The following is a 13,681-nucleotide window of genomic DNA, read 5'->3' as shown; positions in this document are numbered from 1 at the left end:
ACAGCATTCTTTTTTTTTTTAAATTCTTTATTTTTAAGTGAAAACCTTCAACATAACATAATACAGTTCTTATGACCAATCAGGCCAATTTGCACTACAATACATATATCATTAACAAGATGCCAAACGGGAAATATATATTTGTATCTTGCTGAATCACGTTCCTTCATATATCTCCTCCCGGGTTCCTGATAAGTCTAGGTTCCACCACATTTTTGCTTTAATACAGATTCACATTAAAACAGATAACGAAGGTGACTCACAAATACATGTGAAACAAGAAAGATAGAAAGGCTAGAGAAGAAAGAAAAGTTATTAGGCAATCAGTGTGAGAAGAATAGAAAAGTAGGAAGAAAGATGGGAGGGGGAGGGGAAGAGAGGGAGGGAAGCGGGGGGGGGTAGGGAGGGGAGTTCAGCTAAGTGTTGCGGACTGCGGTTCCATCGGCAGCCACATCGCCCCCCACCAGGACGCTATATTCCTCTGAATGTTGGAAGTCCAACCATTCTCGCCAAGTGGACCAGAATTTCTCATATGTATCATGCAGCGAGGAGGTTAAATCCTCCATGTACATGAGGTCATTGACCTTATTGATCCATTGGACCAACGTGGGAGGGGTCGTGCTCCTCCATCTTTCAGGTATGCATACTCTTGCAGCCATAATAAGGAATTTCCTCAAAGAATTCTTGTAGGTTTTTTCAGGGACCCCACAGTGATGCAATAGGGCAGCAGCAGGTCCCAGCTCCTCGTCATTGCCAGTAACCTGGCGAATGGTGTCGGACACTCCCTTCCAGAAGGGCCGGATCGCCTCACAGCCCCAAAACACATGTAAAATGTTACCCTCTGCTGTGCCACATCTCCAACATGTGGGGTCTACTGTTGGAAACATGACATGTAACCTGGAGGGTACTCTGTACCATCTGGATAACAGTTTATAGCTAGCCTCCTGGAACCTGGAGCTGATGGAAGATGTGTGTGCCAATCTGAAGATCCGTTCCCACTGTATTGGTGTCAGCTGGATACCCAAATCACATTCCCATTGTGAAGCAAACGGGGGAAGTTGCTGGTCAGGGGACGAAGACAAAAGTGAATAAACCACTGAAAGCGAATATCGTATTGTGCCTGAACCCATACACAATTTTTCAAACTGTGTCTTAGGACGTTGAAAGTGGGTCCTAGCTGGGAGACTACTGAAAAAATGCGTCAATTGTAAGCATCTCCATAGACCCAGTGGGATGGGATCCTGTCTAACCCCCAAACCCTCCACCTGCGGCCAGTTGTCCCGAATCCCAAAGTCTTCCACCCGGTCCACCCCGCCCCGAACCCATGCCTGAAATACCGGGTCTGTTCTACCTGGTTCAAAAGCAGGATGGCTCAAGATCGGTGTCAGGCTCGAGTGTCTGGGTATCAACTCCGATTGCACCTTCCCAGTATTGCAGTAAGTCACGGTTGGTCCGATAGTTGGATGTGATTTCAATCTTGCAGGGACCTCAGAGAGTACCCACGGTAATTTGTTGAGGGGTATTGGTGAAAAGGACTGCTCTATCTGTATCCACGCCTTCTGAGACCCGTTCCTGCACCAGTCAATCATTCTAGTAAGATGCCCAGCTAAGTGATATCTTCTTATATCTGGCAACCCAATCCCCCCACCCCCCTTGGTCCTGTGTAAGATAGCTCTTTTTATGCGTGCCGATTTACCTCCCCAAATGAACGAAGACTGAATGGATTCCAGAGATTTGAAGAATCCAGACGGTATTTTGATTGGGAGCGCCTGTAACAGGTAAAGAATTCTGGGTAGGACATTCATTTTATATATCTGGCATCTGCCAAACCAGGAGAATAATAATTTCCCCCATCTGTCACAGTCTTTCCTGATACTAGATAACAGAGATGGGAAGTTCTGTGAGTAAAGTAGACCCAAGTCACTGGTCAGACGTACCCCCAGGTAATTTAGGGATTGGGCTGCCCATCGAAAACTAAACGATGTTTTCAACTCTTCCACTTCTTTAAAAGTAAGATTTATGTTGAGCGCCTCAGATTTTGTGAAATTTATCTTAAAGTTTGATAGGCTGGAGAATTTTAGAAACTCCCTCATTAAGTTTGGGAGCGAAATCCTTGGTGCCGAAACGAAAAACAGAAGATCATCCGCATATGCAGCTACTTTATGTGTTGCCTGGCCAACCCCAATCCCTGTAATATCAGAATTGGCTCGTACATGTCTGAGGAAGGGTTCTAGCGTCAGGATGAAGATTAGCGGAGACAATGGGCATCCTTGCCGGGTGCCGTTAGATATTTTAAATGGGTCGGACAGAATCCCATTTACCCGGACTCTTGCCGAGGGTACCGAGTATAAAGACATGATCCAATTCATCATGCCGCGTCCCAACCCAAGACAACCGAGCGTGGCTTCCATAAAGGTCCAGTCTACTCTGTCGAAAGCCTTTTCGGCATCTGTTGACAGAAGCATAGACGGTAGACCCCCCATTTTAGCTTTATGTATCAGATTAATGGCCTTAACAGTATTATCCCGTGCCTCACGGCCCGCCATGAAGCCCGCCTGATCTGGATGAATTATTGAAGAAAGAAAAGGAGCCAACCTGTTCGCTAAGATCTTGGCAAATAATTTTGTGTCCACATTCAGCAGGGATATCGGGCGATAACTGGCGCATTGTGTTGGATCTTTCCCTATTTTTGGTAATACCGTAATATGTGCTCTCAACGAATCTGCATTAGGGGTTGAGCCCTCCGAGGCCCTGGAATTAAATGCTGACAGGAGGTGTGGAGATATCATCTCTGTAAATTTTTTATAGTAAATCAGGGGAAGGCCATCCGGCCCTGGGGCTTTTCCCGGTTTTGATGACGTAATTGCGTCCACCAGTTCTTGCTTTGAGATTGGAGTTTCCAACATAGCTATGTCAGAATCTTCCAACCTCGGCATTTTTGCTTCTCTGAGGTACTCTGAAATTTTTCTTTCAAAAGATGATTTTGACTTCGCAGGGTCATTTGTCTCTAGATTATATAAGGACTCATAGAATTTTTGGAACGCCTCCGCTATTTCTACCGAAGAGTGTAATATTGAACCCTGGGGATGTGATGGGGATATTTTTGATATAAAGGTTGTCGCCTGTTGTTGTCTGAGTGCTCTCGCTAAAGTCCTGCTGCACTTGTTCCCGTATTCATAGAAGTGTCTACGGCATCTATTAAGGACCCCCTTTGCCTTGTTGTTAAGTAATTTCCGCAATTCATCCCGAACTTTAAATAAGGATCCCCCCAACTCTGCTGAGGGCATCTGCTTATGTTGTGTCTCCAGATCTCTCAGCTGTGTGAGCAACCTGTTAACCTCCAATTCCCTTTCCCTCTTTCTCCTTGCCCCTTGCTGTATGAGCACCCCCCTAATGACGCACTTGTGAGCCTCCCAAACCGTTGTTGGTGAAGTGTCCCCACCCGCATTCATTGTAAAGTATTCTGTCAAAGAATTCTGTACCATCTGCAGGCTTCTCGGGTCCTCCAGCAAGGAAGTGTTCAGCTTCCACTGCCACTGCTGTGGAATCGGGGACTGCAACAAGACCGACACTGTGCAGAGTGCGTGGTCAGAGAAGGTTATGTTGTCTATCTGGGCTTTAGAGATCCTTTCAAGGTCTTTGTGTTTCACAAAAAAGTAATCCAGTCTGGAGTACACTCCATGTGCATTTGAATAGAAAGAGTAGTCTTTATCGGACGGGTGCAGAAGTCTCCATGTATCCACAAGCTGCTGTTCATGTAACATGCACCGCAGCCTGCGGAGAGCTGATGTAGGATGTGCCGAAGTGCCTGTCGAAGTGTCCTGCGCTGGGTTTAGAGCAATATTGAGATCCCCCCCTAGTATGAGTGTCCCCTCCACGAAGTCCTCCATTGACTCCAGAAATCCCGCCAGGGTGTCAATCTGCCCTATATTGGGAAGGTATATGGATACCAGAGTGTAAATATGCCTGGCGATCCTGCCCTTCACCATTAATAGTCTGCCCATGTCATCACTGCGAGAGTCCATGAACTCCCAGGGAATTGCGCGAGCGATAAGGATGCTAGTTCCTCGGGACTTCGGGTCTGGTGAGAAGCTATGGTATGCCTCAGGGAACCAGCGTGATGTTAGTTTGAATGGTTTATGTTTGCATAAATGCGTTTCCTGCAGAAAGGCAACTTGGACCCCATTTTTTTTTAACGAGTTTGCCAGGATAGACCTCTTACCCGGGCTATGTAGTCCTTTTACATTTAGTGTCCCATATTTCACTTCCGAGACCCCTGATCTGTGCATAGTTATGTCAAGAACTGTGGTGTACCCCCTACAGGAGAGGACGGGATATGAGAGAGTGGGATAGGGGATGGAAGGGAAGAGGGGGTCAGAAAAGTCAGGAAGGAGAGAGAAGGGTTCAGACCCTACAGAGAGAAAAAAAAAACGCAGAAGAAAGAAAGAAACCAAGAAGGAGAAAAGGATAATGAGTTAGAGAAAGAGTACGTTAAAAGTTAGACAAAATATAATTATAGACCGTACCAGCTGGCCTAAAAGAACGACCAGTACAATTATACACTCTAAAACTATACAGTCTCACTGAAACTTTCGGAGACCTGGTGCCCTCCTAACGGGAGAACCACCCTTGGGGTGCGTGGAAGACCAAGGGCAGAAGCTGAACAGGCTCTAGGCAAAAATGACATTGCTATTTTAAACTACAAACCCACATCTCACCCCCCCATACTGGGACAGGGCGGTGAGAGGCACAGAACTTAGATGACTACCAAAATTTCCAGACTATCCTCAAAACTTAACAATTCAAGGGTCCTTATATCCCACATGGAGAGGAGGGGGGGAGAGAGAAGGGGGGGGGGGAAGAGAAAAAAAAAAAAAAAGAGAGCAAAAAGCATGAATACTTCAGGACATTTCGCAAGACCTTAATACAATATTATGATGACCACACCAGGCCTAAAAATATGGCCTATCTCCCACTCCTCCGACCATGGGACAAAAAACCATAATCAAACCCGAGTCATCAATCTGGCTCCTCCTGGGAACAATAACCGATCGGCACGAAGTCCCTGGAACTTTTCTGATATCTCGCAGGCAGACGTCTACTTCCTCTTTTTCTTTGGGGTAACCCGGCAGGTCTGTCCATCAGTAGCCAGTTAGGAATTTCCACCGCAGGCGTATCAAGAAATTGGAAGAGACTTTCCACTTCCTCCGGACGCTTCAGCAGGAATTGGTCCCCTTTGTGGCGAACTATTAGGTGAAATGGATGTCCCCATCTGTAGGATGCTCCTTTATCTTTGATCTTTTGCAAAATTGGCATAAGTTGGCGTCTCATGTACAGGGTTCTGGATGATATGTCAGGAAAGAGCTTGACTTCAGACCCTTCATATGAGACAGTTCCATAGGTCCATGCATTTCTCAGTATGGCTTCTTTATCGGTGTAGTAATGTAGTCTGCACAGAACATCTCTTGGTTGGGCAGTATCCCCCGGGCCTTGGCGGAACACTCTGTGGACCCTATCAATCACATAGGTGGTATCCTCAGCAGCCCCCATCACCTTGTTGAATATTAGAGTTACAGACTTGAGCAGGGCATTGGCTGTTATCACTTCTGGAATTCCTTTCAATCGGATATTATTCCGCCTTCCTCTATTCTCTTGGTCATCTAATAGAATGGCGACATTTTGCAGGTGTGTTCTGGAATTGGAGAGATCTTGCTCCAGTGTGTTAACTCTTTCAAATAATGTAAATACGTCTTTTTCCACTGCTGTTGTGCGTGTATCCAGAGCGTCAATGTCCCCTTTCACAATAGACAGGGCCCTTTCATGTGCCGCCTCCATTTTGGTCACTAGTATGTCTAGATCATTTTTGGTAGGGAGAGCTGACAGTAATTGCAATATGCGATCTGTTTCTGCAGAGAGACAGCCAGGGTTAACTATATGTGTGATTTGGCCTCCAGTTTGCTTCCCCTGATTGTTTGGGGATGAGTTTTCCTGGGAACCTGATATCCCTTGAGAGTTCATGCTGTCTGTGCTTACAGGGTTAATTCCCTCAGCACCCACGCTCCTGTTCTCTGCATCAGCCTGACCTCCTGATCTTTGCTGTGAGGTTGGAATTCCCCCTCCTCCCTCCTCCTGTATATGTCTCACAGCGGGCTCTCCTCCTGTATTGCCCTGCACTGCTGGTGTCTGGAAAACACGTGGAGACCTTGATCCTGTCAGCGCTGCACTGACACCGCTCTGTACCTCCGTGATGTGAGTCTCCCCCGCCGCTTCCACACCGTGTCCTCTGCTAATTCCTCCTGCTGCCAGCGTCTGCCTCGTGGTCACGGGTGCCATGACAGGAGCAGGCCTGGGACCCGGGGACAGCTTCCCACTTCTGAAAAAGTGATCCACCGCTGTGCTGCCGCTCCTCAGCGCTGGTGGTCTGCTTGGTGTGTCTGTGCCTTTCTTTCCAGGCATGTTTGGAGGTGCCTGATGAGTTGTAATTTGTAATCTGCCGCCTCAGCCTGCGGAGCTCTTAGAGAAAGCGTCCGCCTGCCATCAAGCTCAAGCCACGCCCCCTTTACAGCATTCTTGTCCCGCATTGTCCTATTCCAATAAAAAGTCAAATAAATGAAACTATCTAGGAAAGAGGAGAACTATAGTTAGGCTGCTTTCACACTACGTTTTTTTAACATGCGTCCTGAACGTTTTTTTAACGCAAAAATTGATCCAGTGCAAATACGTTTTCATTTCAATGCATTTGCAATGGACTCACGTCAACATGCCTTCACCTGCGTTTGCGTGCGTTATAGTGAGGATCCAGCGACTTGCAGTTTTTTAACATTTTTCAAAAACGCTACTTGTAGCGTTTTTGAGCTGCGTCCAAATACTGCAAATCGCTGGATCCTGACTAAACAGCACGCAAACGCAGGTGAACGCTGGCATGCTGATAGACAGGATCCTGCTTGCTCTACTGAGCATGCCCAGAAACCAGCCTGGTGTCATCATTCTCTCTCTCCCCCTCCCTCTCTCCCCCTCCCTCTCTCCCCCTCCCTCTCTCCCCCTCCCTCTCTCCCCCTCCCTCTCTCCCCCTCCCTCTCTCCCCCTCCCTCTCTCCCCCTCCCTCTCTCCCCCTCCCTCTCTCCCCCTCCCTCCCTCTCCCTCCCTATCTCCCCCTCCCTCCCTCTCTCTCCCTCCCTCTCTCCCCCTCCCTCCCTCTCTCTCCCTCCCTCTCTCCCCCTCCCTCCCTCTCTCTCCCTCCCTCTCTCCCCCTCCCTCCCTCTCTCTCTCCCTCTCTCCCCCTCTCTCTCCCTCTCTCCCTCCCTCTCTCCCCCTCCCTCCCTCTCTCTCCCTCCCTCTCCCCCCCTCCCTCCCTCCCTCCCTCTCTCCCCCTCCCTCTCCTCTCTCCCCCGCCTGAGAGCTGCAGAGGCTCGTAACCAAGGTAAACATCGGGTAATTTGCTTGGATACTCGATGTTTACCTTGGTTACGTGTGGAAAGCCCGGCTCCTAGCAGCTGCAGACGCTCGTAACCAAGGTTAATATCGGTTATCCAAGCAAGTTACCCGATGTTTACCTTGGTTACGAGCGTCCGCAGCTGTCAGATGCTGCCGGCTCCCAGTCTGTCACGTTCAGTTCCCCTCACTCCCGATCACATGACTCCAATGCCCGCCCATAAACCTCAAGTGACAGGATCCTGCAAAATAACACTTGCGTTTGCATGCGTTTTTCTTTGTAAAAACAGGATCCGCTTTTACAGCAAAAAAACGTTCATGACGCATGTTAAAAAAAACGTAGTGTGAAAGCAGCCTTAGAGGGTAATGGATATAAACAACCGTTGACCAATGAGGAGTGTTGTCCCAATATGGAGACAATCACCTGAATTGTATGCTGCAAACAATAAAAGTAACTCACTTCCTAGCAAACTAAAATAGGTGCAGGTTGCTGTGTCTGTAAGACTATATTGTACAAGACATGGATCAATCTTTTATTTAATCAGAAAGCCCTTCCTGGATTAAGTAGAGTATCTTAAGTATGTGTATTCCTTGAGACATGGTGTGGTGACTAGTAGTTGTGAATACACAGACCTAAAGCCACAGCACTGACAGTGTACGCAGCTGTGCGCCCCACTGCTCTCAGAAGACCAATAAGTGATGGTGCTGTGGTAAGTGAATATAGACATAACAGATTAGTTCATAGGCCCCTTACCGCTGCTGCAGATTTCCCCCTGAGTTGGTCTGCCGCCAGCTGTGTATGCTGCAGAAGGTAGATTAGTCTGGTAAGAGCCACAGCTGTCCTGGGTGAGTCAGGAATCAGTCCAGACTGAGTCTTTCTCATCTAAACATGTGAGGCTGTGTTCCCAGGATGAGTCTGTGTTGAGTTTTTTGGGTTTTTTGTTGTGTTGGGTTTTTTTTGTTTTTTTTTGGGGATGTTGCAGCATTTCTGCACCTATTAGGTAAATAATGTGTTTCTTTCATTGATTTTTTTTAGTGGTTTTTTTATGTGTTTGGTGGTTTTGAGTGCTTCAGTTTTTGTCTTTCTCCTATGGTATGTTTTGTCTTAAAACTGCTTTTGTTTTTGACATTTCCTGGTATTTGGTTTTATCAACACTTTGATAGTCATGTTTGGATTTCAGGCATACTTGCAGTATCGGGGAACCAGAAGTGACCGCCTGGAGATAGTGGGTAGAGCTGAAATAGTGGGCATAAGTCCACGTGGCCATGGAGTTGTTTATAATAAAAAAGGGGTCACAATTTTAGTGATACCATATTTTTTTATGTACACTTTTTTGATCACTTTTTGGAACATCTTTCCCTCATTTATTTTATTTATTAAATGGCATTCATCATATGGGTTATGGTACAGTTTTATAGCTTGGGTCACTACAAATGTGGAGATAACAAATGTGCATGCTGCGTTGGTTATTTTAGTATGTATGTAGGTATGTGTGTGTATGTATGTGTATGTATGTGTGTGTATGTATGTATATATGTGTGTGTGTGTGTATATATGTGTGTAATATATTAATATAATATAATTATAAGAAACATTTTTAATGGTAAAAAAAATCCTGCTATATTTTGATTTTGATTTTTTTTTTTTGTATTTTATCCCCTTGTAAGTAATATCTTACAATTAGCACCATATAGTAATTTTGGCCAACATCTTGTAGTAATGTGCCCATCCTTGTCCCCTTGTCCCCTTGTAATAATGTTCCCATCCTTGTCCCCAGCCTGTATTAATGCGCCCATCCTTGTCCCCAGCCTGTAATAATGGGCCCATCCTTTTCTCTATCCTGTAGTAATGCCCCATCCTGGTCCCCTTGTAGTAATGTGCCCATCCTTGTCCCCATCCTGTAGTAATTTCTACATCCTGTAATAATGTGCTCATCTTGGTCCCCTTGTAGTAATGTGCCCATCCTCCTTCTCTTCATCTTGTACTAATGTCCCCTTTCCTAGTCCCCTTCTTGTAGTAGTGTCCCATCTTGGAGTAATGTGTTCATCCTTGTCCTCATCTTTTAGTAATGTCCCCATTCTTGTCTTCATCTTGTAATGTCCTGTAGAAATGTGCCCTATTATGCCATTGTTCACATACACATAAAAGATTCTTCTCACCTGTCCCCCATTTACTCGGTGTCCTCTTTCTGCTTCTTGCACCCTGCACTCACGCAGACCTCTTGACGATTGCGACCTGATGCAGGGGGCCACCGCCATCAGTGCATTACTTAAATTCAATGTGTTTGCACCACCGCGCAGAGAAGCTGTCTGTACAGTTATGCCAATAGCAGCCGCCGGCCAGTCAGAGGCCAGCTGCTGACCTCTGATTGGCCAGAGGCTACCATTGGCATAGCTATGCAGAAAGCTGCTCTGCGCGACACCCCTAATACATTTAACTGATGTAAGGGTTGATGGTGGCAGCCCCCATCATCGGGCCGTGATCGTCAAGGGGTCTACTTACTTTAAAGACGCAGCATCAAGGACCTCATGTGGACCATGTGTTTGAGACCCCTGATCTTTACCATCCATTGTATCTCTGGCAGTATGTTTAGAGTTGTTCTGCTAGAAGTTGAACCTATGTCCCAGACTCAAGTCTTTCGCAGTGTCTAACAGGTTTTCCTCCAGGATTAACCTGTATTTGGCTCCACCCATCTTCCCATCAACTCTAACCAGCTTCCCTATCCCTGCTGAAGAAAAACATCCCCACAGCATAATCCACAACCACGTTTGACGGTGGGGATGGTGATTTCACTTTCAGAGTAACCATGAGCATCTTGGCTGTTTATAATTAGTGCTCTTCTTGCTTGGCATGTCAGTTTACATGTATGGCATGTCTTGGTAGGTTTGCAGTTGCGCCATACTTCTTCCTGGGGTTTTCTTGTTTTTATAACCAACCCCTGAATTTCTCCTCTTCACAACTTTATCCCTGACCTGTCTGGTATGTTCCTTGGTTTTCATGTTGCCGTTTGATAGTTAATGTTTACCATCTCTCAGGCCTTCGCAGAACAGCTGTAGTTATACTGAGAATATATTACACACAGTTGGACTCAGTTTACTTAGGTGACTTCTGGATGCCTTGGTTACTTAGGATTTTATCTAGGGATATTAGACTATAGGGGCTGAGTACAAGTGCATGTCATAATTTTCAGATTTATATTAAAATATTTAGAAAACCATGTAGCATTTCCTTTAAACTTCACAAATACTTGCTACTTTTGTACTGGTATGCCAAACAAAATCCCAATAAAATTAATTTAAAGGGGTAGTCCAAAGGCTTTCATCTAATTCCTGATCTATTTATTTTTGTAATTTAAGCTAAATTCTAATATTCCTGCATTACAAATTCCATAACTACTTTTTGTAAGTGCTATTCCATTTTTTTGTTTTCTTTCGTGTCTGATGACACTTTGTTTGCGACACCCAGTGCATGCTGGAATACTCAAAGCGCCATCATGGGGCAGAGGCTGCTGTCACTGAAACAGCCTCTACCCCCTTCCTGAAACAAAGCGTCTTCAGTGACGTTTGTCCCAGTGTGCTGTGCATTGTGCATTTGTACAGTGACAGCACTGGCACAGAGCAGTAAAAGATTCGGCAACGCAGAGCGCATTATCAGTGTGAAATGGCAGAATCCCTGGCGAGCAGAGACCAGCACCACCACTGCAAGTGATGTCATCAGACAGGAAGTAGGGAAAAAAATTCAATAGCAGATGGTGTAGTTAGGGAACAATAGGACCTTTTTAATGCAGCCATATAATTAGTTTAGATTATGACAATAAATAGGGATTTAGATGAAAATTTCTTCAGCTTTTGGACAACCCCTTTATGTTTGAGAATGTAAAGTGAAAAAAAGTGGAAAAGTTAAGAGTATGAATACTTTTTCAAGGCACTGTATGATTCATAATATTCAATGCGTTCTGTGCACATAGCATTTCATGTTATCAGCAGCACTTCACCTTTTACTCAGCGCGATGAGCTGCCAATAAAAATTATTTAAAGCTTGCTTAAAAATAAACGTACCTAATGAACAAGTGTTCTGCTTATTTATCAAGTATTTAGTGGCCTGTTTAGATGGCCTCGTAATCTGAAATGTGTATTCATCGGCATGTCTAAAGGCCCCATCACACACGAGATCGTTGCTGAGTCACCGTTTCTGTGACGCAGTAGCGATCTCGCTAGCGATCTCGTTGTGTGTGACACCTGCCAGCGATCAGGCCCCTGCTGTGAGGTCGCCGGTCGTTGCCGAATGGTCTGGCTCATTTTCTTCAAAGGCGATGTCCTGCTGGGCAGGACGCATCACTGTGTTTGACACTGTGTGACAGATTCCCATTGACAGATGAGATCGTTATACAGGTCACTACTGCGACCTGTATCGTTACTGTGTTGTTGGTAAGGCCTGACTGTGTGACATCTCACCAGCGACCTCCCAGCGACTTACCAGCGATCCTTATCAGGACATATCGTTGTCGGGATCACTGGTAAGTCGTGTGTGACTGGGCCTTAATAAGCCACCACTGACCTTGGACGGAAAGGGTATTTCCACTTTTATTTATCCGGCTATATACAGACTGCATATTATATGAGCATATATGATACATATCAGAAGGATCACGTGAAAATCTGGTAGCTTACAATAATGGCATGAAGGGAAATAGACTGCAGTTGACGGCTTTTTCCTCACTCAGAGATGCATTGAGACCTTGTGATGTAACTTCTGACTTCCGGACATTCAGAATTTACATCACAAGATGGCGACATGGGACCGAAGTGGCGTCTGTGAGTAAAAGGCGGCTTCAATTTAAAGCGCCACTCCACCTCTAAATAAAAAAAAACAAAACAAAAACACTAGAGTGGTGCTTGAAGTGTTTGCACAACTTTTTCCAGTGTTCCCTGCGGTAATGTTTTTTAAGTCTCAAACAGAGGTTTACTGGTTCTTGCAGTAACTGTATTTTTTCTTTCCTTGTCTCTTACCAGGGTCCTGGAGCACCATGAAGCGGATCCCAGCCCAGATGAAGTTTTGACAGTTGTGCTCCAAATGCAATGAAACATGCCTGTCCCTTGTTGGCTTCTGTCTCCTTTTTCTATCTTTGCTTAATTGTAGCCATGTCACTTGTTAAGTGTTTTTTATACTCGTGTGTTTGGTATTAGTGTTCAGCATATAACATAAGTGCAAAAGGCCTGTGCTCCTTACAAAGGTTTTTAATTTTTATCCATGTGATACCGGCAGGAAGGTGCACTTGTCTGTCTCCGCTGGTTGTGCTTACACAGACTGACATTATCGCTAACTATGTCAGTGTTAAGTTCACAGCATTTTATTCCACTAAGTATATATATTATTATGTGCACGTCCTTCACTGACGGGGGTTTCCTAGAACATGGAAATAAAACTATACCAGCCGTCTTGTTGTATGTAAGGTACGATACTGGTTCTATTTCCAGGCAGACTGAACCAAAGGCTCAAGGATTAATGGTACCTGCTCTCAAGTGCCTTTACAAAGCTCAGTTCTGTTTGTAACCCCCTGCAAGGCTGTGCGCATGCCATGGACATGTAATTGCTGTTAACCAACCAGTGCCTTAATTCTATTTGATTGTTTCAGTTTAGTGCCATTTAACAATGTATGGCTCAGCCTCTTCTGTTTTAGTACAATGGGGGAAATATTAATCATTGAGGATTACCTGTTGAGGAAGGTTTTTGCCGCAGGCACTTAAATATGTCGAATGATTTCTCACAGCATTGTCTATCTCAAGCAACATTCTCCCCTTAGGAGAGGGCATAAATAACAATCTGGGAAAAATGGAGATAAAGAACAGGCCACAGGCAGAGCACATCCATGGCTTCTCCTACACTTCTATGCTGAAACATCTTTGTATTGTATTTCTTTAAGGGTCCCGTTACACATGGCGACGTACCAGCGATCCGACCTGGCAGGGATCGCTGGAATGTTGCTACATGGTCTCTGTTGAGCTGTCAATCAGGCAGATCTCCACAGCGATCAGCCACCAGCGACCCATGTAACGACGGCTCCCTGCACACTCAGAACCGGTGCTCGTTGGTCTCCCACAGTCAAACACGCTGATGCGTGCTGCACAGCGGGAGACGAACGAGCAAAAAATGGTCCTGATCGTTTTATCACAATCGGCGACCTCGCAGCAGGGGCCCGCCTGCTGCTGCTTGTCACCCAGAGCGAAGTCACTGATACGTCACAAAACC

The 13,681-nt window shown here is 45.6% G+C and overlaps 1 protein-coding gene across 1 annotated transcript in view; it reads left to right on the top strand.

The window, feature by feature from the left end:
- The window catches only part of LOC142249445 (septin-2A), a 146,816-nt gene extending 133,141 nt beyond the window's left edge, over nt 1-13,675 (top strand). The window contains exon 13 of the mRNA XM_075321109.1: nt 12,445-13,675. The gene's annotated coding sequence lies outside the window, so the exon portion shown is untranslated. The remainder of the gene's footprint in view (nt 1-12,444) is intronic.
- The last annotated feature ends 6 nt before the right edge of the window (nt 13,676-13,681 follow it).

The sequence above is a fragment of the Anomaloglossus baeobatrachus genome, chromosome 1, assembly GCF_048569485.1.
Source record: "Anomaloglossus baeobatrachus isolate aAnoBae1 chromosome 1, aAnoBae1.hap1, whole genome shotgun sequence".
NCBI lineage: Eukaryota > Metazoa > Chordata > Amphibia > Anura > Aromobatidae > Anomaloglossus > Anomaloglossus baeobatrachus.
This window is presented reverse-complemented; position numbering and strand designations above follow the sequence as displayed.